The sequence below is a fragment of the Herpailurus yagouaroundi genome, unplaced genomic scaffold (assembly GCF_014898765.1).
Source record: "Herpailurus yagouaroundi ecotype Mexico unplaced genomic scaffold, PumYag 214, whole genome shotgun sequence".
Lineage (NCBI taxonomy): Eukaryota > Metazoa > Chordata > Mammalia > Carnivora > Felidae > Herpailurus > Herpailurus yagouaroundi.
Genome location: NW_024412445.1, coordinates 5,032,018 through 5,056,759, shown reverse-complemented (window position 1 = coordinate 5,056,759; position 24,742 = coordinate 5,032,018). Strand labels below are relative to the sequence as shown.

The 24,742-nt window shown below is 50.5% G+C and overlaps 1 long non-coding RNA gene across 1 annotated transcript; it reads right to left on the bottom strand.

Annotated features, from left to right (window-relative positions):
• Nucleotides 1-13,744: 13,744 nt before the first annotated feature.
• Nucleotides 13,745-15,033, bottom strand: LOC121017032 (uncharacterized). Its single transcript, XR_005784595.1, has 2 exons — nt 14,846-15,033; nt 13,745-14,151 (listed from the first exon to the last, which is right to left on the bottom strand). It is a non-coding gene; the product is annotated as an uncharacterized LOC121017032 (long non-coding RNA).
• Nucleotides 15,034-24,742: the final 9,709 nt, after the last annotated feature.

Here is a 24,742-nt window from a genome sequence, read left to right as displayed (position 1 = left end):
CTCAATAGTTTTGGACAAAGAATCTTCTCCTCTGGGAGCCTGGGTGGCTCAGTCGGTTAAGTATCCGACTTCAGCTCAGGTCATGTTCTCACGGTTCACGGGTTCGAGCCCCACGTCGGGCTCTGTGCTGACAGGTCAGATCCTGGAGCCTGCTTTACATTCTGTGCCTCCCTCTCTCTCTGCCCCTCCCCCACTGGTGCTCTGGCTGTGTCTCTCTCAAAAATAAATAAACATAAAACAGAATTAAAAAAAATCTTCTCTGTCCAGCTGTTCCTAAAGCTGGTCCCAAATGCTGACGTCAGACACTAGCCCCAACAGACTGGAGGATGAGCTTGTCTGCAGGAAACGGCAAGAGGTGACACTGGTCACTTGTGTGAATGTCACAAAGTGTATTATCTTCCCTTTCTTTTTAAAATTTTAACTTCCCAAAAGCTCAAAATCTTTTTTTTTTTTTTTTTGGTGTTTATTGGCCAGATGCTTTGTCACCATCTTACACTACAGCGTGCCCTGTGAGTAACCCAAGAGAGTTTTTGTGTCCTACATGAAAGAGACATGATGGCCATGTCCCTAAAGGGCTCGCCCTATACAGTCTAAAAGGACCTTTCCCGGGCTGCCTGGGGGGCTCAGTCAGTCAAGTGTCCCACTTCAGCTCAGGTCACGATCTCGCGGTTTGTGGGTTCGAGCCCCACGTCGGGCTCTGCGCTGACCGCTCAGAGCCTGGAACCTGCTTCGGATTTTGTGTCTCCTTCTCTCTCTGCCCCTCCCCCGCTCACGCTCTGTCTCCCTCTCAAAAATAAACATTAAAAAAAATGTTTTTAAATAAAAAAATAAAATAAACATAAACATAAAAGGACCTTTCCCCACCATGGTTCTCCAGGCAACCTCCTCCCCGCCACTGTGAACCTCATGTGGAATACACAGCACAGGCCGTACGTGCGCGCACTGATATTTCCGTTCTACACTGACCTCCCGCACCTCCTCCCCCATAGAGTACACACGTGGCGTCCACTTGCCACGTGATGCCTGCACTTCAGGAGAACATTACCGGGACCTAAAGGAGCCTGATTCACGGAGATGTTATTTTCCTCTCTTTCTTGATTCCCGCCGCCGGCCCCCCCCCCCATCAAAATTTACTGAGATATCATCGACAATTAACGTTGTCAAGTTTTGGGTGGACCATGATAGAACGTAAGCACGTACCGCGCAATAATTGCCACAGCGAGGTTGTCATCACCCACCACCTCCCTGGTTGCCATTTTGTGCGTGTGGGGTTTTGCTGCTGCTGTTTTGGTTTCGTTTGTCATCCTAGCTTTTGAGGAATGGGTGGTCCCTTCTGGAAATACCGGACGTTAAAATGGCATCCCTCCTTCTGTCCTTCCCGTTAAGTTATCAAAGTTGTTGTGACAGCCTAAAAATCTGAATTTCCATCAATGGTGGAGACAATACTTTGAAATATTTATCTCTGTGCTCTTTCCCCCCGCCTTGTATGTGACCTCTTTCTACTCAGAAACATCCATAGTGTTTCAAGGACCAATAGAATCATCCCAGAGCAGCTAAGAAAGGGGTTAGAGGAAGAGAGGGAGGGAAGGATAAAGAGAGAGAGAAATCTTAATATTTATTTTTCTGTGTGTGTTACTTTGCTAACAAGGACCAAGACTCCAAGGGAAGGCTTAAAGGAAGTCGGGTAGAGGGAATGAATACACGACCAAAAGAGCCCACTCGTGCCATCTCTGAAGCATATTAGGTGGTTGATGGATTCTCTGGGAGGCAGGAGAGCCAGGTCTGGAACCTCCATGGCCGCAGGGACAGCAGCCATTTCCGGTCCTCTGTGGGCACAGACCCCCCCACTGCCACACTGACGTCAGCCTCCGATGGCAGGACCTCCACCCGCTGCTGCTAGGAGCGACCAGATCTTGGGGTCTGCAGGGGATCTGATGCCCTTTCTTGCTCTCCTACACATTACAGTCTCCTGCAAATGCACATGATTGGCAGATCCCAGGTCTGCCTGAACTTATGGGTCTGCACTGGAGTTGTAAGGAAGCCTGGGAGAGTGAGCCCCAGCTTCCATCCTGGAGGTGGCACTCAACATGGGGAGTCACCCACATGTAGGACAGGTGGACGGGGGGCTGGGCACAAGGCTGGCATCTACCACACCGAAATAAGAAAGGAGGAGATGGAATAGAGAGAAAGACTCCTTCCTTTGTTTGGGAACAGGCTTCTACTCCTGGGAAAATTCAAGAAGGAGGAGGGTGGAGCATGGACTTTGAAAAAGTTGGGGGCAGAGGATGAATGACTGATCCTGGGGCACCAGGGAGAGGGGACTGCAGGTCATCAAAAGGAAACTGGCCCTTGAGGGACCACATGGGACGGCAGTGTGGACAGGGTGGGCCAGGGGCAAACAGAGCACAGGGGCCTTGGTGTCCAGAGGGTGGGCGTGTGGTGGCAAAAGACCCCTCACCAGGACTGGGCCGGAACCCAGCAGTGATGAAGTCCACCCCCCACTGTATTTCTTCTGTGAATAGATTGTCACTTGAAGGGGCAGCTGGGTGGCTCATTCAATTAAGTGTCTGACTGTTGATCTCAGCTCAGGTCATGATCTCATGGTTCGTGGGATCAAGCCCTGCATCAGGCTCTGCGCTGACAGCACAGAGCCTGCTTGGGATGCTCTCTCCTTCCATCCCTGTCCCTCCCCTGCTTGTGTGTGTGCATTGTCTCTCTCTCTCCCTCCCTCTCTCTCAAAATAGATAAACATTAAAAAAAAAAAAAAAAAAGACTCACAGGATCCAGAGTGAGAGCATAAGCGTGTGCAAGGAGGAAAGAAAAACAGTTATGGTGGGAAATAGAATATGATATACTCTCAAAGAATCTTCCCACAACCCACTTAATGACTACAGAGGGACAAATAATAAGTTTGTGGTGGAGAAACATGGTTGCAGTTCTCTTAATCAAGTGGTCCAAAAAATCGTCACTATGATGAGACACAGTGACATCATGTGCCTCCAGGTAGGAGGCACAGAGAACAGATGTCGTCTCTGTGGTTCTTGACAAAATTGCGTAAGTTAAACCATCAGGAGGAAACATCAGACACACCCAAAATGAAGGACTTTCTAGGACATACTGACCAGCGCTGTCTATGCAGAAGGATCAAAGATCATGAAAGACCAAACAACACATAAGCACTGAAGATCATGGCAAGTAAATGAAATATGTGATCCTGGGATTGTATCCTGGACCAGAGAAAGGATATTAGTGGGAGATTTTTTAAATGTCTATTTATTTATTTTTGAGAGAGAGGGGGAGAGAGAATCCTAAGCGGGCTATGCATTGTCAGAGCACAGCCCAACGCAGGGCTCGAACTCACGAACTGTGAGATCATGACCTGAGCCCGAATCAAGAGTCGGGACAGTCAACCGACTGAGCCACTCAGGTGCCCCGGAAATGTTCTGAAATATAAATAAGGCTATAGATGAGTTAGTGTTGCATCGATGTTAATTTCATGATTTTGATTAACGGTGTTTGGTCACGCAGGACTTAGGGAAGCTGAGGGAAAAGTGTGTGGGAATTCTTTACCTGATTTTGGCAACTTTAAGGTAAGTCTGGGTTTATTTCAAAATAAGTGGAAATTAGTAACAGTGTATACATTGGTCTAGCAGAAGAAGCGGGGAGGAGGCGGGGAGTTAACAAAGAGCATTTTCCAAATGTCTACCACAGCAAGAGCCAACGCTGGCTGACTGGTCACAGAGCTCCTTCCCGCGGAGAAGTCCACCTCTGGCTGTGATGACTGACAGCCTGAGGACAGACAGGCTAGAGAAGCAGTACAGCAGAAACCCTTTACTTACCATCTGATGGGAGGACAGAGGGCTACCTGGGATAGGTCAGCCCCCAGGGCTCCTTTCCGTGGCTCCCTCCAGACTGAACCACAGAGGTGACAGGGCAGCCATCATAATCATCCAAATAGGCATCCTTGAACCCAAAACATTGGTGCCACTGGTGTGCCTCAGTGAGTGTGCCAGTGGGAGAGGATGTCCAGGGAGGGCAGGTGTCTCTGGAGGAAGCCCTGCCTGTGACCGGCACAACCACAACCGTGGGAGGTATACGGATACGTGAGTCCATGGCCTTTCTCCTGGTCACACAAACAGCTCAAAAGTTCTTGCGTACCCGAGGGAGGGACACAATGCTGACACATCAATAGGCTGACAGGACTCTGGGGTCATATAACCAAAAGGCCACTGCTGACAGGAAATCAAAACTGAGGAGAGGCTCTGAGCTTCTGGCCAAGATGTAAGAACAGGCCCCAGATCTGCCCGTCCCCCCCCCCCAAAGAGCTAAGAAACTGGACAAGATACACGAAAGAAGCATTTTCCGATGTTGGACACCAGACAACATAGGACAGGAATCACTGAGAAGAGGAAGAAATGAAGTGAGCTCCACACGTGACATGGGATACCTCTTGGAGAGCTTCCAGATGTCATTGCAGAGAGGGAACTCTCAGGCTGAGCCCAGCGTCTCCCCGAGAGAAGGAGCAGAGCTGGGTCTGGGGCACCTCACTGGCTCCAGGGCACAGAAGGCAGAGCCTGAAGGCACAGTGCTGCAGACTGCAGATGGGGGGGGGGGGGGCGTAGCTTGAAGACTCACAGAGGGTTTCCCTTGAATTCAGCCAAAAACTGACCAGAACACACATGAGTATAGGAAACGAACCAAAGCCAGTAAGAGAACCCACCCAAAAAGTACAGAGGAAACAAAACCTGTGGTGGATACAGAGGCAGGAATGGTCCATGCTTCCCCAGGCCAGAGTGGAACATGTTCATGGGCAGAGTACTCCAAAAGGGCTGTTGCCTTAAAAAAAAAAAAAAAAAAAAAAGGGTGGGGGTCGCCTGGGTGGCTCAGTCGGTTAGGCGTCTGACTTCAGCTCAGGTCATGATCTCACGGTTTGTGAATTCGAGCCCCGTGTCGGATTCTGTGTGACAGCTCAGAGCCGCCTGCTTTGGATTCTGTGTCTCCCTCTCTCCCTGCCCCTCCCCTACTCACACTCTGTCTCTCTCCATCTCTCAAAAATGAATACACGTTTAAAAAAAGGGGGGGGTGCAGTTATAGCTTTAGATAAAAAGTTGCTGGGGCGCCTGGGTGGCGCAGTCGGTTGAGCGTCCGACTTCAGCCAGGTCACGATCTCGCGGTCCATGAGTTCGAGCCCCGCGTCAGGCTCTGGGCTGATGGCTCAGAGCCTGGAGCCTGTTTCCGATTCTGTGTCTCTCTCTCTCTCTGCCCCTCCCCCGTTCATGCTGTGTCTCTCTCTGTCCCAAAAATAAATAAATGTTGAAAAAAAAATTTTTTTTTAAAGTTGCTTTGGACCTAAGAAAGCTTTGTGGGCAGCAAGCCTCAAAAGTATCAAGCTGCTTCCAAGTAATTTAATGGCATCACAAAGCACAGATCAAACCCAGTTAGAAGAATAAACAAAATGTCTAGCATGCAAAACCAACTACACTTTACAAAGTCTGCACCCAATCCAAAATGATCACTCATGCAAAAAATCTGAAAAGTAGATTCTATAATGGTAAAAATCAAGCAGTAGAAAGAGACCCATAACAACACAGACGATAGAATTAGTAGGAAAAAAAAAAAAACATTAAACAAGTTAACAGTTATTAAACCTATATCCCATATGTTCAAAGAAGTAAAAAAAGATCATTCATGCTAAGGAGGAACATAGACAATATTTTAAAAGACCCAAATCAAACTGTAGACATGACAGAACTCTGGATAGGACAACAGCAGAGCAGATACTTTTGCAAATGAGAAAATGAATACACTTGAAAACATGGCAAGAGAACCTGCCCAAAATGAAAGACAGAGACTGAGACAAAGGGAAAAGAGCAGGTAAAGGTGAATTGTAAGAGGACACAATGAGTCTAACATATGAGCAACTGGGGTCAGGGAAAGGGAGGAGAGGGGCGGGGAGGGAAAAAATATTTGAAGAAAAAATGGCTGAAAAATGTTTCAAACCTGCTGAAAAAGACTACAAATTTCTCAAAGAGTCCCAAGCATGAGAAACATGAAGACAATTACATGAAGGCACATCATAATCAAACTGGGTAAAGTCAGCAATAAAGAAAAATCTAGGGGCACCTGGGTGGCTCAGTCTGTCTGACTCTTGGTTTCAGCTCAGGTCATGATCTTGCAGTTTGTGAGTTTGAGCCCTGCATCTTTCCCTCTCCCTCTCTCTCTGCCCCACTCCCACCTGCACTGTCTCTGTCTCTCTCAAAATAAATAAATAAACAAAAAAAAAGAAAATAAAAATCTAAAAAGCAGTGAACAAGAAAGGACACATCCTGCACAGACAAGCAAAACTCGTGGAGACCAGATCTTAATTATTCTTGCCATAAAAAAGAAATAATTACGTGATGTGACAAAAGTGTTAAATATCGCTACAATGACAATCATATTACAGTATATAAATGCATCAAATCAATATGTTGTACACCTTAAATCTACACAATGTTACTTTTTTAGTTTTATTTATTTTTGAGAGAGAGAGAGAGAGAGAGAGGGAGGGAAAGAGGCAAAGAGTGAGAGAGAGACAGGAGACAGAGAGGCAGAAAGAGAAGGAGAGAATCCTAAGCAGACTCCAAACTCAGCACAAAGCCCCACTTGGGCTCAAACTCATGAACTGTGAGATCATGACTTAAGCTGAAACCAAGAGTTGGATGCTCAACTGACTGAACCACCCACACGCCCCTACACAATGATGTATATCAAATACATTGGATTGTGAGTCACTTGTTCTGCGAGTGTTCCACAAGATGAGCAAACATCTCCAATAAATTTTAACTTGATAAATGAGCAATGTCTTGCAATATAAGTCATTCGTGACACCAAATGTCACATGATCACAACTGAGCCAACAGTTCTTGAAATTCGCTCTGATATAGGAGTGCTTTGGATGAGAAGCATGTTTCCGAACTCGTTATGCTCACAAACCAAGGTTTTACTGTATATCTTTTAAAACAGAAAGAAAGAAAGAAAGAAAGAAAGAAAGAAAGAAAGAAAGAAGAAAGAGAAAAAGAAATGAAAGAAAAGAAATGAAACGAAATACCCTGGAACCATTAGAACATCTTTGAAATACTAAAAAAAGAAAAACAAAACAAAAACTTTATGTAGAAACCCACAACTAGTGAAAACATCTTTCAAAAATGAAGGCAAATAGAAACTTCCAGACGTGGCAAGGTTTTCAAAGCATTCATCCCAGCAGATTCACAGTCCAAACAAAATGTCCTTCCTTCAGGTAGAAGAAAAATGACACCAAATGAAAATGAGCGTCTACATAAAGGTGTGGAGAGCATCAGAAATCCATACGTGGGTAAATAGAACAGATTTTTTTTTTCTGGTTTTTAAAAACCCTTTAGAAGATAATTGACGAAATCAAAACAAATGTAATTTCTTACGGGGTTTATAACATACATAGAAGTTAAAGGTCGGACAACGGAGCCCACCTCAGGAAGGTTCTAGAAAACATGAAGTGGTCCAGCGTTACCTCATACCCACATCTTCCAGTCGGGAGAAGACTCTGCACTTGGACTTGAGGAATTAGTTTGAAATACCGGTTTCCTCTGGACCTTTGAAAGTCTGTAGGAAGGTCAACTAATATTTATGAACCTGTTTTTTTTTTTTTTCCTCCTGCGTTTTGGGGATAGCATTTTTTTTGACACTGCTATTCTACGCGGGTCCACAAACCATACCACATCAGAATTTTCACTTTAGCAAGCTTCTCACGTGACTCAGACATGATGAAGATTGGATGCCAGCCTGGCAATTCTCGCTGACAGAGTTCAGAAGCAGATGCTTTCTACACACCGACACAGTGTTCCTGCTGCCGGAGCCTGGTTCCCTTGGCGAGCACTTTGCAGTCATGGCCAGCATGATTTCGAGACTAGCCGATGACATCAGAGCAGTTTTTAGACTTTGCTAACAGGCCTTGTAGGTGAGAGGGCATCATCTGCAATGCACGGTCAGGTCACCTGGCTCCATTAGCTAGCTGGAAATTGGCTCTTTAGGGCTGCATTTTTGTTCTTAAAAATTTTTTTTAAGTTTATTTATTTATTTTGAGGGAGAGAGAGAGAGAGAGAGAGAGAGAGACAAAAAGACTGAGCAGGGGGAGGGGCAGAGAGAAAGAGAGAGAGAGAAGCCCCAAGCAGGCTCCCCATCATCAGCGAAGTGCCTGACACGGGACTCAAACTGCGAGATCAAGACCTGAGGCAAAGCTAAGAGTCAGACACTTGGCCGACTGAGCCAGCCGGGCGCCCCCAGGGCTGCAGTTCTATTCGAGATGCTATCTTTTCAGCCCTTGGCTAAGATTCCTCTGCCCCTCCCGTGGGAAGCCAGGTTCCCGCAATTTGGGCTGGGGATCGAGAATCTATTTGTAAAAATTGCCCCCGGTGATTTTTACTATCAAGCAAATTGATGACATGGGATGTGGAAAATCAGTTCCCACAAAACGAGGCACACAGTTCCTTTTCCTGTCACAGAAGAGCTTCCATCAGAATCCACGCTGTGTCCCCTTCCCCCCACTGGGAGGTCCGGGCTCCGCCCTGAGTTCCCCAATCGTGCTGATGCTGCTTTGGGAAACTCACTTTGAAAGCAACTGATTTACGCAGCACTTTATAGAGTGTATAAAGCCTGGCCATGCACTCTATCTCATCGGATCCAGGCCACTACGGAATGAATGGTTAAGTTAACTTAGGTTGGATTTCTAGAGGTCTGCGCACACCACCGGGAATACTGGGATAGAGCAGGAATAGCTTAGACCGGCTACTGTTTACCGAGTAAGTCTTTGTTCCTGGCACTATAGTGTCAGAGAGGTTAAGTACCTTGTCCGACACTGGACAGCTAGAGACAAAGAAGAAACAAGATTTGAACCAAGGTGGCCACGCTGCCTTCCCTATAAATGGCAATAAAATGTATGTTACTCAAGGGGCGCCTGGGTGGCTCAGCTGGTTAAGTGTCGGTTAAGTGTCCACCCCTTGGTTTCCGCTCAGGTCATGATCTCACAGTTCCTGAGTTCGAGCCCGCATGGGGCTCTGCGCTGACAGCGCCAGGCCTGCTTGGGACTGTCTCCCCGGCTCTGCCCCTCCCTGGTTTGTTCTCTCCAAAGTAAATAAGATTAAAAAAAAAAAAAAAAAGTATGTTACTCAAAGGACTTGCGAGATAAAGTGTAAATTTCAGAGGCTGGATTAGCCCAACCTCCTTTAGCTGCAGAGAAGAGGCTCACCCTGGCTCCCCTTCTGACAAGTGGCAAAGATGTGGGCCTGGCCTGGGAAGATGCCAGAAAGCCTGCCCCTCCTCCTTCCCTCTCTCCCTCGGGGTTCGGCTCCCTCTGCCTTGGGGTGACCTGGCCTCTTGGCAGGTATCTTATCTTCTCTCATTTGGGTTCCACTGCTGCTGACTCACCTATGACCTGGGGACATTGTTTCACTGCCGCACTGCAAGCCAGCTCAGTCTCCACACATTTCCCGAACAGGTGCTGGAGGGATGGGGCGCGGAGTCATGCCAGGCTTACATCACTGTTCACGCCCAAGACTCGATTACATCAGCGCTCGCGCCCTAGCACCGCCCCCCCCCGCCCCCTCGGTTGGCTGCCGTGTGTCACGTGACTTCCGATAGGTCCCGGGAAATCGCGTAATCTTCCTCAAACAAATCAGCTTCCCAGTCGGTGTGCCCGGTGCTCGTCAGTTAAATGAATCAGCATGACTTTGCAATTAAAGAAATGTTGAGAGATTTCCAGCATATTTCAGCTAGTTCACTCCCGGTACCCCTCAGCCGCTTTCTAGTTGCCGATGCGCCGTGTTCATTTCCACAGAGCCCGGCGTGGTGCAGGCTCCGGGGCCCTCCCCAGGTGCAGAGTAAGGGACCAGTGTCACAGGCATGACCCCGGACTGAGAGTGCTGCGGCCACATGGGCCATTTCCTCCCATGCACACTGCACCTGACATGTCTCAATGGGTATCAACGCGGTTTAAATAAATACCCAGGATCTGTACCAGGAAATGCACGCACAGCGGTCAGGAGGAGTCCTGCCTGTTCCCGGCCCTAAGCCAGCGGTTCTCCGGGGCCAGCGCGCCACATGTGGTTAGAACGGGGACGGCTCAACCACCCCGCGGGTCTGATTCAGTCGGCCTGCATGGGACCCACAAGCTGCATTTCTACCACATTGGCAGGAGGTGTGGATGCTGCTTGTCCGGGGACCGTGCCCTGAGAAGCAGTGCTCTGGGCAGCGTAGCCTTGGGGGCTGACTACAAGAAGAAAGAGGGTGGTAGCTAGGGTTCCCCAACTCACCAGGAGTTCCGGGCTGGCCATGCTGAGCCTGAAGTGTGTGCAGAGCACAGAGCACAAGCAGATATGTCTGGTAGGTGGGTGAGCTGGGATGCCCTGCGGGCTGGGGCCATTGGCCAATCTGGGGAACAGCCAGGCAGCGGTGTGTGGAAGATTCTCGAAGAACGGTCAGTTGAGAAAAGGACAGAATCCCGAGAGGTGTGTGTCTGTGATGGAGAGAAAGAGACGGGTGGAGAACGCGAGTAGCACCCGTCTCTTTCTCCCTCCCAGCTCGCTCTCTCCTTCGCAGACTCACACCTGCCATCTGGCCTCACTACTCGGCCTTAATAGTGTTCACCTGAACTTTGACAGCACTTGCGGGGCCCGCATTTGTGCATTTGTCAGGCACCTACTTTTTGCAAGTTCTCGCACTCTGTGAGTCCATGGCCTAGTCTGGCCCTGCGGGTGTCCCTCGTGAAGGTCCTGTAGGTCCTGCGCCAGCCCTGGCATGCTCTCTAGAGGACAGGTGGGGGGAAGACAGTGGGCAGGTGAGGGAGACAGAGGCCAGGTAGGAGGACAGCGGACAGGTGGGGGGACAGGGGGGAGACTCTGGATGCTGTCCCTGAAGACCACCTTCACCGGCAGTACCTGTGTGAGAATCACCATTTATTGCAAACCTTGAGGCTTTTGTAAGAGCCCATGAGTGACAGAGACCCGAGGCCTGGGCCAGGGAGGGTGGTTATGAATCATGGAAACAGGCGCCCCCCCCCCCCCCCATCCTGGATCAGCTACAAGAGGTCCAGGAGCAGCACGTAAGCCCATGAGCGAGGGGTGGGGAGGGGGAGGCGCAGGCGTGTCTGGATTGACCTCACCAGCGCTGCACTGGGCTGTACCCGCTGAGCCTGGCTGCCTGGCAGGGCCGCACTGTCTCTAGGGGAGCCGCCTGAGGCCGGGCGGCCAGCTACCGGGTAGCTGTGTGATGCCTCACGGTGCCACCCCTCCTGCACGCTGAGCACCAGCTGAGCTGATCCCCACCCCTCCCCCAGGCTGGCCGAGGATCCCAGGTTTGGGAAGCACCTCCTGGTATATACAAATGAAAGCTAAGTGCCCATGCAGAATTGCCACATTCCGGGTGCATTTAAAAAAAAAAAAGTTTTTTTAACGTTTATTTATTTTTGAGACAGAGAGAGACATAGCATGAATGGGGGAGGGTCAGAGAGAGAGGGAGACACAGAATCTGGAACAGGCTCCAGGCTCTGGGCAGTCAGCACAGAGCCCGACGTGGGGCTCGAACTCACGGACCGCAAGATCGTGACCTGAGCCGAAGTCCGATGCTTAACCGACTGAGCCACCCAGGCGCCCCTCTGGGTGCATTTTCAACGTTTCCACTTAACAATACTTTTAACAAAGGTAGCAAAAAAAAAAAAAAAAAAGGCAAGAAGATTATGCCATTTGTGAGATAATGATAAAGTTTACCAAAAAGAGACTAACTCACAGTGGCTGGATCCAGAAAGGAGGCACGCTTCCAAAGGAGAAGGAAAGGTATTTTCTGTGGAGTTTCCCAGGTCATGTATGGACTTCCATGTCGACGCACATGTCCTTGGGTATCGCTCTCCCAAGGTGACACAGGGCCTGGGACGTGACTGGCTTCGGCCAATACGATGTTGAGAAGCCCTGTGTGCAGGGACCTGTCCCTGCCCCCCAAGACAGGAAAGGAAGTCTGGGGAGCCCGCAAGGCAGCACAGGCAGCCTGTCCCCCTAAACCTCGCAGGCCCCGCGGCCCCACCCACCCTTCCTCTGACTGCTGCTGCAGCAGGGACCCCAGGCGAGGCTGGCAGGAAAACGTCCTAGGGCCAGTCCTAATCAGTGGCTGGGCAAATCATGAGCCAATTAGATGGTGGTGCTCACTAGTCCCTATGTTGTGGCAGTGGGTCTTGCGACGCTCCCTTGGGAGACGAAGTTAAACTGAATTTGGCTCCCTTCCTGAATCCCTGCCCCCATGATACACCCTACTTATGCCCCCCCCCCACCTTTGTGAATTCCCGTTGGACGAAGGAATACGCCCTCTGAGGAATAAGAACCATGCAGTCAGACTGAGCCCTGCTGGCAGTGCAAATGGAAACCGTTGGGTAATTGGCTGGTCAGAGCCGAAGGAGCCACGGAATCCTGGAGAATGCCAGTGATGAGAGGCAGACACGAGGGGGCAGGTGCCAGCCGGCAGGAAGGAGGGCCAAGAAGAATCGGGTGGGGGGATGGTCAAGAGCAGGCCTGCGCCCTCTGGGACCAGCCAGCTGCCTCTGCGTCTGCTACCAGGCATATTCCGACTGGACGGCTTTGTTCACGGTGACCCAAGTGACTCATCTCTTCCCTGACCCCAACACAACAGGGGGAGGCAATCCGCTACGTTCTAACGAGATATGTGAAGGAATTTTTTTTTTTTTTTTTTAAGCAGCGTGCCCGAGAGTGTTTCTTGTGGTCCTGTTCATAGCAGCCAAAAAATTGGAACGGCCTCAACTGCCCAACCAGACGTGCCTGCGGAGGGGCAATTCATAGGGTGCCTGCCAGCCCCTGATGGATACTGAACTTGAACTCTCTGCTAGCACGTGGAAATGGACACACACGCACGTCGCAAGTAGGGGGGAGAGCAGAGGGCTGCATAAGTAGTCAACGTTCTAAGTATTTCTAAGTCTTCTTGTAAAAGCTTGGGAATAAAAGTAAACGTCACGTGAAGGACATGGGAGCTGTTTTCCCAATGTCACGGGGCACTGCTCCCTCTTTCTTTCTTTGGTGTTCAGTGTCCCCCCTTTATCCACGGGGGACGTGTCCCGGGGCCGCGGTCGGCAGCGAGTAACTGAAACCCTGGAGGAGGGGATGGGCGACTGTCCACCAAAGCGAAGTCCCTTCCTTCTCCATCTGTCTCTGAGCTGGCGAGGAAGGGCCCAGCTCCAAGCTCACTCTTGCAGGCAGCCCCCCATGGCCTTTCAAACGACCGATCGACCTAACAGGGTGGGGGTGGGGACAGTCTGCTCTGTCTCACGCAGGATGTGGAGAAGTACATTCCTTGGACACTGTCAGCTGCCTTCCTGGGCTATTGTTCTGAGTGTCATCTTCCGCTAGGAGGAGAGCAGCAGGGGCCGTAACAGGTCGGACCATCCTTGGGGCAGGAGAAGCACAGAGAATAATGGTCCCGGGGATGGGGGGCTGCTGTGAGGATCCCCACCATACACCGTACCTCACTTGGAGGCATTGTCCCCAACGTTTACTGGTGATAGTCCCCCGACACCACCCTGTGGCCATGGTGCCATTGCTTCCCCATGTTCCGGATGCGGGCGAGGGGCACCGTGAATATGGTACCAGAGCAAGGTGGCGCTCGCCGCAGGCATGGCTGGTCTACACGTCCCCGAGACGTCCGTGGCCAGCAGTCATAACAAACACACACCCTGGACGCTTTAGACACGTTATGTAATCAATGTCATGTGTGGTAGGTGGCCCCCGCCTTATGCTTCAGGACCCCGAGGCTCAGTGTAGTTGGATGACTTGCCCAAGGCCCGAGGCGAAGGAGAATTGTGCCAGATGGAACCCCAAAATCTATGAGCTTCACCATGATAGATATCCTCTCTCGGTGATTCTTCTGGAAGAATAATTGCCCTCCTTGTGACTGGAACGGACGCATCAGTCCTGGAGGAACCTAACTTGGGAGTTCGGTGCCAGCCCCAACTCTTGGGGGCTTGAGCGGGGGCCCCGAATAGGTGTCCTTCGCAGCTGGTGCGGGCATGTTGGCTCGAGTGTTGGAGAGATTCTTCGGGACATTCGATGAACGTGCCAGCCACGGATGTGGGTGACCAGATTCCTGAAAACGTTCCCCAAAGCAAAGTGTTGCTATTATCGTATGCACACACAGGTCTTTTTCAAACGCAGGACAAACAGCATAACAGGATGTCACGCACATCGCCCAAAACGCCCAAGCTCTGTTGCAGGCCAGCGTCCCCACCAGGCACTGGAGGGGAGGGTGACGGCTCAAGGTCTCGCTTGAGACCTGATGCCCCTGTTCTAGTCTCACCCAGCATTTGAAGGCTTCCTCCTGCGCCTTCCCCGCTCGGGAAGGCTACTCCTCCGGAAACGGTACAGCACGCGATGACATAGCTCTCCCTTGCTGGTGGATATCTGGGGTCGGCCACGGGCTCTGTGTGGGAGGCTGGCCCTGTGATGCTGTTCCTGTTTCTGGGTGCTTTCCATGAAGCACCCGAGTGGACAACTACATCACTTGTGGTGTGACAAGCCGCAAGGACAAACAAGAGTGTAACAGAGTAAACACTGATGACACGTAGCAGCTCTTGGGACTGAAGATGCCACAGGCCCGCATTCGCTCTGCTGCTCTACCTGGAGCCCACGAGGCAGCTGCCTCCTGGGCTGGCCACCCCGGGAAGCCAGGTAAGGCTGCCCGGGCAGGGGGGTGCCACACTCTCTTTCATAGCCCGTGTCCCTGAAATGAAGGAGACTCCATACCTAGACCCCCAGGGAGCTTCTTTCCTTCCTTCACTCACCTTTCTTCCATATTGGTTCCTATGCCGGCTCCTAGAGCATCACTCAGACAGGGGCCGGGATGGCTCTGATGACAAGATGCTGGGATAACTCTGGTTACGTGCCATGTCTGCGTTACTGACCCACGCAGGCTGCAAAGATAATAACACGTAATAAAATGGTGTTTGTGTTACATCGCTGAGTTTGGGGTCGTTTATGATGTTGCAATGGAACATGGAAACAGTACAGGGTGCCTGGGTGGCTCAGTCGGTTAAGTGTCTGACTCTTGGTTTCGGCTCAGGTCATGATCTCATGATTTGCCAGTTCGAACCCTGCATCGGGCTCTGGGCTGACCGTGCAGAGCCTGCTTGGGATTCTCTCTCTCCTCTTCCTCTCCCTCTGCCCTTCCTCTGCTCCTGCTCTCTCTCTCTCTCTCTGTCTCAAAATAAACAAATAAAGTTAAAAAAAAAAAAAAGGAATATTGGAGCAGCTGGATGGCTCAGTCGGTTAGAAATCTGACTCTTGATTTCAGCTCAGGTCATGATCTCACAGTTCGTGAGTGAGTTCGAACCCTGCATCAGGCTCTGTGCTGACAGTGCAGAGCCTGCTTGGGATTCTCCCTCTTTCTCTGCCCCTCCCCCCACTCGTGCTCTCTTTCTGTCTCTCTCAAAAATAAAAATAAAAATAGAAATTGAAACACTAATGACAGCATTAAGATATAAAAATTTACTAAAACCATCATATAAGGTAAGAATTTAAAAAAAAATACGTTTAAGTTTATTTATTTTTGAGAGAGAGAGAGAGGAAGAGAGAGCATGCACAAGCATGGGAGGGGCAGAGAGAGACAGGAAGACAGAGGATCTGAAGCGGGCTCTGAGCTGTGGCATAGAGCCCGAGACGGGGCTCAATCCCATGGACCATGAGATCATGACCTGAGCCCAAACTAAGAGTCAGACACTTAACCAACTGAGCCTCCAGGCACCCCAGAATTATTATCTTGACTTTATAGCCAAGGACATTGGGGTTAAGGAGACTGAGTCATTCTTTTTTTTTTTTGGTCCCAAACCACACAATGAGAAGCAATGTTAGAATTGGGGCTGGCCTGTCTGATTCCCAAGCACACGTTCTTGGCCAGAACAGGAGACAGAGCCCCCAGTTCTCCCTTTGCATGTCCCCCGAGGCAGTAGGACAGCTGTCTCAGTGGGTGACAATCCCGTCTCCTGATTGTCATAAACACGTGACTGTCAGAGTTGCTCTCAGGTAGCAGCTCCCAGCCACAGCCCTTGCTGACTGCGCTCCTGAACTCTCGGGTCCCTGCCTAGCAGGGAGTTCCTGGGGGTGCCTCTGATCCGGTCATCGACGGCTCCTTCTAGGGGTCTGTTGTGACCCCCCAAGTCCCCTTAAGGAAGCCTTTGTAAGAGGGCCACCGCCATCACCTGGACTTGTCCTGTGCTCACAGGTGGTCAGCATCTCATCAGTGTTTGTTAAGCGGACGTGGTGTCTGCGAACCCAGAGCAGACGCGGAAGCCACTGGAACTCTTAGTGCTCTCAGAGCTGCGTGATTTCCTGCCCTTATTCCTCCCCGCAGAAGCTGGGCCTTGTGGGGTCTTGTCCTAAGGGAAACCTGGGCGGGAGAGGTCTCCCGGAGGTGCCCGGGATGGACGGTCTGTGTAGACTCGCGTCCCAGTTCGAGCCACGGGGTGGGTGTCCTTGATGCAGAGACCTTGACCTCCTGACCCACTTCCTTCTGGACCGAAGCACTGTCTCATCCTCGCCCGAGCACTGGGTGCCTGCTCTGGGCGTTCCTCCCTGGCTGTACCTGGCAGCCACCTCCATCCACTTGCCCTGTGACAGACCCTCGGCTGTCACCTGATGCTCCATCTCCAGGAGGGTCACCGGCTTGCAAGGCTCCGACCTCATGTGGACTTTTCAGATATATGGCGTTTGCTCTGACCCGGACCCCCCTCTCCAGGGGTGGCTCCTCCCTTGCATATTTCTCTTCCTTCTTTCTTCCTTTTTTTTTGTTCTTTATTTGAGAGAGACAGAGACAGTGCGAGTGGGGGAGGGGCAGAGAGAGAAGGAGAGAGAGAATTGCGAGCAGGCTCCACCCCGCCAGCACAGAGCACAAAACAGCACAGCCTTTGAACTCGTGAATCCGTGAGGTCGTGACCTGAGCAGAAACCAAGAGCCAGACGTGTAAGTGATTGAGCCACCCGTCCTTTGCCTATTTCTGGGTCTGCCCATCCTGTGGGTGTGTCCGGTGTCCAGATGCGTCAGAATTCGCAAGCTAGCATCCCAGCCGCCTCCCCGAAACCCCTTCAAAGCAGGGGGATTTGACGGGGGGGGGGGGCTTAAAATCTCTAACTAAAATAGAGCACTTAATGTCTTCTTCCACACTGGATTCAGGGACACGTGCCCAACCAGAAATGACATCACATCTTCTGATCCTAAAACAAAGGACAACCCCTTCCGTAAAGATGCAGAAGTCCACAGTGTTGAAATCTAATCGCGGGATCTTGCACAAAAGAAATCCTATTTGGTCACACCCGTAAATAGCCGGTTACACGGAAAATAACACACTGACGAGAAACCACAGTGGAGCCGAGAGTGGGAGACGATGGGACTCGGGTCAGAGAAACGTGGCTTCGAATCCCAGCTCCCGTGGTTAAGTGACCTTGGGAAGTCACGGGGCGTTTCTGAGCCAGCCTCCTTGAATATGAGATTGAGACCATCACGTTCGCCTCCAAACAGGTTGATGGGATTAACTGTGACATGTACACAGAGTACCGTGTATGACGGGACTTTCGGCTATCACCTGCCAACAGTGAGGCACGTGCTGAAGAAATGGGACTGGTTGGGGCGCCTGGGTGGCTCAGTCAGTTGAGCGTCCGACTTTGGCTCAGGTCATGATCTTGCGATGCATGAGTTCGAGCCCCATGTCGGGCTCTGTGCTGACAGCCCTTAGCTCAGAGCCCGCTTCACATCCACTGCCTCCACTCCCTCTGCCCCCCGCCCCTCCTCCTGCCCCTCCTCTCCCCCCCAAAACAATAAATATAAAAAATAAAATAAAAAGAACTCGGCTCGTTTGGAGGGTGAAGGAGTGAAAGAAAGAGGGAGAAGAGATAGAACTAAAAGTAAGGAGAACAAAGGAAAAGAAACCTGTCCCAGATCGTCACCCCATCAGTCACCGTGTGTGCTAAATAACAACTGCTCTGGGTTATAAACTCTGCACATTATGGTGAAACAGACTTGTGGAGCAAGAGCACTGAGGGCCCCAGGATGGATGGGGCACTCGCTCCCCCGGCCTCCTCGCGCACGGGGTTTCTCGCCACCTCGAGCGCTGGCTGTGGGATCCCTCCAGTGCGTCCCCGGGATTAGCTGTTCTTTTTCTGTGTAGCCTCACAGGACGATGTGCAGGCAGATTAATCCTCTTAAAGAACGTATGCTAACTGCAGCAGCTTCTCAGTGTAGCGATTCAAACGTTAACTTTGCCATGCTGCCTTGAAAACAAGCCTTCGCTAGCTTTCGCGTGCACCGTGGAAGTTGTGCTCATACTAAATCTTCAGTCGCTCTCGATACGTTTTGCCCATTAAATAGTTTTGTTCTTATTTTGGATTCCCCTTTTAGCTCTGGAATGTTGTTTATTAAAACCATCAAGCGTGTTGGGCTTGGAAATATATTTCATTAAGTAGAGTTGGTATGCTATGAGTGGGTGATTAACTTCTAATTGAGTTTAAGGGCTGGCTTGACTATTTTTTAAGTGGCTGAAAAGGAGCCCATGGTTTAGAGGCATAACTGGGTTTGCGTACCTTGGGATTCAGAATTGCATGCACTCGGAATATATATATATATAAATATATATATATTTATATATATATATATAATGTTTGCTTATGTTTTGATGGAGAGCACAAACAGGGGAGGGGCAGAGAGTGACGGAGACAGAGGATATGAAACCAGCTCTGTGCTGATAGCAGCCAGCCCAATGCAGGGCTCGAACTCACCAGCTGAAAGATCATGAGCTGAGCCAAAGTCGGATGTTCAACCGACTGAGCCATCCAGGTGCCACAGGAAGCCACTGTTTTTTTAATGTTTATTTATTTTTGAAAGAGAGAGAGAGATAGGAGAGAGCACGAGCAGGGGACGGGCAGAGAGAGGGAGACACAGAATCCAAAGCAGGCTCCAGTCTCTGAGCTGTCAGCCCAGAGCCCGATGTGGTGCTGGAACCCACGAACTGTGAGATCATGATCTGAGCCAAAGTCGGATGTTCAACCGACTGAGCCATCCAGGAGCCCCAGGAAGCCACTTTTATTTAAAAAAAATTTTTTTTTCAACGTTTATTTATTTTTTGGGACAGAGAGAGACAGAGCATGAATGGGGGAGGGGCAGAGAGAGAGGGAGACACAGAATCGGAAACAGGCTCCAGGCTCTGAGCCATCAGCCCAGAGCCCGACGCGGGGCTCGAACTCACGGACCGCGAGATCGTGACCTGGCTGAAGTCGGACGCTTAACCGACTGCGCCACCCAGGCGCCCCGAAGCCACTTTTAAAGGAGGTGGGGGTCTTGGCTTTTCACTGCCATAAAGGCTACATGCTTTTGGCCAGAGGCTGCTGGTCATTCATTTACCAACCACCCTTCTCTTGAGCCTCCTCTCTTGCTGACTGACCCTGTACCCCGCAAGAGAGAGGTTAAAGGCGCCAGGTGCTGCCAGGGCTTGGGCCCAAGACCATATTTTGACCACTGAGATGTGAGAAGAAATCTGGAGCCTTCTAGAATGAGGAACCTTATAGAAAGGAGGAATGTTTCCTTTCTGCCTTTGGGGCTACATATGCACTGAGACCTCTACAGCACAGGGGGGGGGGGGGGGGGCCGTGTATGGGGGCAGCGCCGGCAGTGGGAGCAGCCGAGGGCAGGGTGGGAGGTGCCGAGGTCCTGGATGATGGCAGGGAGGGAGGGGGGTGGTGAGCCCTGCTCTGTTCCCCGCAGCCCAAATCATCCTAAGGAGCACAACATTCTTTCAGTTACGATGGAGATGCCTCAGAAAAAGCCCCAGGAGGTGCTTGCAAAGGCTCACACTATTTGCCATGAGGAGAATGCAAATTAAAATCAGAATGACATACCATCACGCACCAAGTGAAATGCCTGAAAGTCAAAAGCCTGACGATACCACGTATCGATCAAGATAGGGAGGAACTGGAATGCTCAGACATTTTTGGTGCAGGTGCAAATGGCTTCGATCACTTTGAAAAAAGTGTGGCGGGTTCTTTTTTATTATTATTATTTCATGTTTATTCATTTATTATGAGGGAGGGGGAGGTGCAGAGAGAGAGAGGGGGGAGGAGAGAGAGAGAATCCCAAGCAGGCTCAGTGCAGAGCCAGACACGGGGCTCGATCTCACAAACCGTGAGATCACGACCTGAGCCGTAATCAGGAGCCGGATACTGAACCGACTGAGCCACCCAGGCGCCCCTTGGTGGGCTTTTATAAAGTCAAATACATATCATACGACCCAGCAATCTCGCTTCTATTATTTACCCAAGAGAAATGAAAACTGACGTCCCCAGAAAAACCCGGGTGGCCGTTTTATTCATAATTGTCCCAAACTGGGACTTGCCCAAATTTTCATCAGCCAGTGAGTGGATGAACACATTGAGGCACAGGCATCCATGCGTCGTATGCAACATTTAAAAAGGAACAGCTGTTGACTCATGAACTGACATAGGTGAATCCCAAATGCATTACGCTAGGTGAGAAAAGCCAGGCAGAAAAGGCCACCTACCATGTGATTTCATCCATATGACCATCTCAAAAAGGCAAAACTGGGAGCCATAAAGTAGAAGAGAGAGGTTGCCAGGACTGGGGCGGGGGCCGCAGGGCCAAGAGGGAAGCTTTTGGACAACGACACGGGTCTGTATCTTCACTGATGTCGTGGTGACACAATTGTATACCTTGCCCAAACCCCATAAAATGTGATTTTTTTCTGAAGGTAAAGTAAATCTCAATAAACCAGACTTAAGAAACATCCTTCAGGGGCCCTGGGGTGGCTCCTTTGGTTCAGTGTCAGATTCTTGGTTTCGGCTCAGATCACGACCTCACGGTTCCTGAGTTCAAGCCCCGTGCTGGGCTTGACAGTGTGGAGCCTGCCTGGGATGCTCTCTCTCCCTCTCTGTCTGTCCCTCCCCCACTTGCACAGAGCCTCTCTTCAAAATCAATAAACATTAAGGAAACAAAAAAGAAACATCCTAACATCCTTCAGTGAACCTCTTCTGGGATATCAAGTCATTTTGATTCGAGGAGAGTTCATAAGAAAAATGGATTACCATGGGAATCTGAAACAAGAGCCGCCCGTCACCCAGACCCGGGGAGATGGGAGACAGAGGGCATGTATTTGGGGCTTGTGACCCAGAATGTCCCCTCACAAACTCAGCCTGGCCCAGCTGTTCCTCGCCCGGTCTGACCGTTCAGGGCCTCAAGGCACTCCCAGCTCAGACTCCCAGGAGCAGGTGTCCTTCCGCCCACTGGTAAGCCAACCTACAATCAGGAATCCTTGGGCCAAATGTCTCCCCTCCCCACCATCCTCCAATCAATTGCTGCTCAGGGACCAAGGGAAGTGGGGCTGTTGGGGGTGGGGGGGGGCTATGGACAGTTCCACTTTGGGGGAAATCCGGTTAGCCGCACCCAGGACAAAAAGCTCTCGTTCCCTCTCATTGCCTTTGGAATAAAGAAGAAACTCCGGAGCATGACAAAGAGTCCCTTCTTAGCCTTCCAGCCTGGGCTCTTGTCACATCTCCTGACGCCCCGTGTCTGCCAGCCCCATCGCCCACATGGTATAATCAAATGTGATTACCTGGTAGATTCTTCCTTGGCTTTGGTGAGGCGAATGCCTCTCCCTCCCCTTGGTTCCTGCCTTACAGAACTTACCATGTTGGATTCTCCAGGATATCGCTGCAGCGTTCCACCACGGAGAAGCCTTCTCTTAACCTCACCAGGCTCCCCGCCTCTGTATGCAGGGGGAGGGGCAGCCTGGATTCCTCTTGTTTACGGGAGTCAAGGAACCGCTGTGTTTCAAATACCGGTGTGCAAGTTGGGTCATGACGGAGGCTGTTCACAGTGCAGAGTGACCCCCGGGGGTGGGGGGAAAGGAAGGTGAACTCTACACGGTGGGACTGGCCCAGGGGTCAGCGGTTCAAACAGGTACCTGCCTGTGGCAGGCGCTGTGATTGTATTATGATTCCAGATCAATTCCCCACCCACGGTGAGGGGGGAGAGCAGGCCGTCCAAAGCGCTGTTGACCACTGGTTTCCAGCTGACTCGTCCCTGCACACAGGCGGACCCCAGGACTGGCCTCACCCATGGAAGAAGTGAGGGCCCCCTCTGGCCAGGGCATTTCACTGTCAAGGGGCCGTTCACCTTATTCCCTTTTCCTTTGCCAAGGCCGCTGGCAAGGTATGAGACAGTGCCCGGGTCCCAGGTCCTATCATTCATTTACTCCATGCATTGGCTGTATTGGTAAATTCATTTGCGTGACACTAGTTTGCAGTGAGGACTTATTTCACTGAGTGCCCGGCACTCCCCCTGCTGGGGTGATACTGGTGAACAGCACTGGGTTACCCTAGTCACACGCGTACAGCCAACGGAGGAGACAGATATTAACCAATTCATTACCAAGTATACTTAGAGGCTAGAAGATTCTCTACTTTCAGCTGAAGGAGGTTTCTAGCACGCATTTGTACAATTGAATTCCTCAGTGCCACGAAATCCTGTTTCTTGTCCTGACACCTAATCGCAACCGTACGTTTCCCCTTGGTAAAGCCCTTGAACACAAAGCCACACCGCCTGGCCCCTGGCAGGCTGGGTTCTCGAGGGTAATGTCTACACTGCATGGCTGTAGGCCATCCCGGCTTGCATCCCTCTGAGAGGAAGCATGTGGCCTGTGAGCATTTGGAATTTGCAGCAGGAGAAGGCACTGAGGTGCAATGTGTCCACAGAATTGGCTCGGCCCCGGGGGACAGCTGCAGTTTTGAGGGCCACAACAAGAGTGACAAGTTCATGAACTTGGATCATCAAGTGGTACTGAATGGGCCCTGCCCAGAGGGAGAGGCATGTGCGGATGTCTGCGAGGAGCTGGAAAATGTAGGGAATGAGGGCCTGTCCTAGGAATCCTGGGGACCAATGTCAGCATGCCAACACTTGAGGACATTTATTTTGATCCTTTCTCAGTGAACAGTAATGTTGGAAAGCCCAGCCATTGTGAGGCAGCTAAATATGACACCTGACCCTCGACAGAATCTTGAGATGGAAAGAAAAAAACACGGGGCGCCTGGGCGGCTCAGTGGGTTAAACGTCCGACGTCGGCTCAGGTCATGATCTCGCGGTCTGTGGGTTTGAGCCCTGTGTAGGGCTCTGTGCCGACAGCTTGGAACCTGGAGCCCGCTTTGGATTCTGTGTCGCCCTCTCTCTCCGCCCCTCTCTTGCTCTCTCTCAAAAATAAATAAACATTAAAAATTTTTTTAAAAATTAAAAAAAAAAGAAAGAAACACTGTAAAAAACACTGTAAAAAAGAGAAAGATTCTCAGATCATCAGGCAAAATTGGGATATGGACCTAGATTATATGCAAGTGTTTTACAGTGTAAATTTATGAATTTGGTAACTGTGCTATGGTTATGTAAGATATTGTCAGTGCTTCAGGAGAGACATAATCAAACTATACAGGAGTGAGAGACTACAGTGCAGGGAGCTTACTACAAGTGATGCAAAAAATATATGCATATGTATATAGATGCTTTTCAAACATCTATTGAAGCTCCCTGCCTATCAGGGTTTCTGCCTGGTGCAGGCATTCGCTGCTAATGGGGGCCTTTGGCAAAGCTGTAAGATTCAAAGCTTATATACTTTTGAGCAGACGCCCAAATTAAGTTTTCTCCTGAATTTTCTCTCCACCCTTTGTCTACAACAGGAATCCTTGGGTTTTCTTCTTCCAGGAATCTAAGCTCCTTCGTACCATTTTCTCTAGATGTTCATTTCATGGTTTTCTCAGCTTGGAGCAAACAGTAGAGCCTTTCAGGAGGCCTATTTTAGCTACAGGAAAGGATGACCCTTCATTGATACATTCCGTCCAAAGGTGGGAAAAGCAGGAGCTATAAAAAAATGCCACAAAGTGTTTTGGCATCATCCTTACTCTGCACTTACCAGCTACCTGACCTTCAACAAGTTATTCAACCTCCAGAAGATTCGGTTTCCCAGTCTGTACAGTGGGCATCTCCCAGAGGTTCAGAGTGGGGCTTAATTAAGAAGATTAGTGATGTTTGGTACAAAATGTGTGCTGAATAAAGGTAAGTTATTGTGGTGGCTGTTTCCGCCTAAAGACCCAGAAGAAGATGTAATTATAGTTAATATCCTATTTGTATCGTAATTTTGATTGGGGGGAGACATTCATAACCACATTGATGGCAATGGTTTCCATGAATTCGGGGTTCCCTCGTGCTAGTCAGTTTGTTATACCTATGACCTCATTTAACCCCTGGGACATCACTCTCAGGCATGCTCATTAGCCCATTTCAAAGACCAGGACATTGAGGCTTGGCTGCATTGAAGTACGTAGGGCCTCCCCACTCCACCTGCAGATGGGGAAACCGAGGCTCAGAGAGGAGAGGCCTCAGACCTGGCTGGCTGTGGGCAGACACCGCAAACCCAGGTTCTCCTTTCCCGGACAGGGAGCGCCAGCCCACGACAGAGTCCGGGCATCCGCAGCTGGTCCCTCTGGTCCATCTGGTCCTCCCGCTGCACCCGGGATCAAGGATTTGGACTGCACGGTTAATACTTTTGAGTTTCAAAGGATTCGCTCCCAAATTGCCTTTCGGGACAGGTCCGACGGTGTCTTTCGCTGGCGCCAGAGCTTGGGCTGCCCGGATCCCGCACT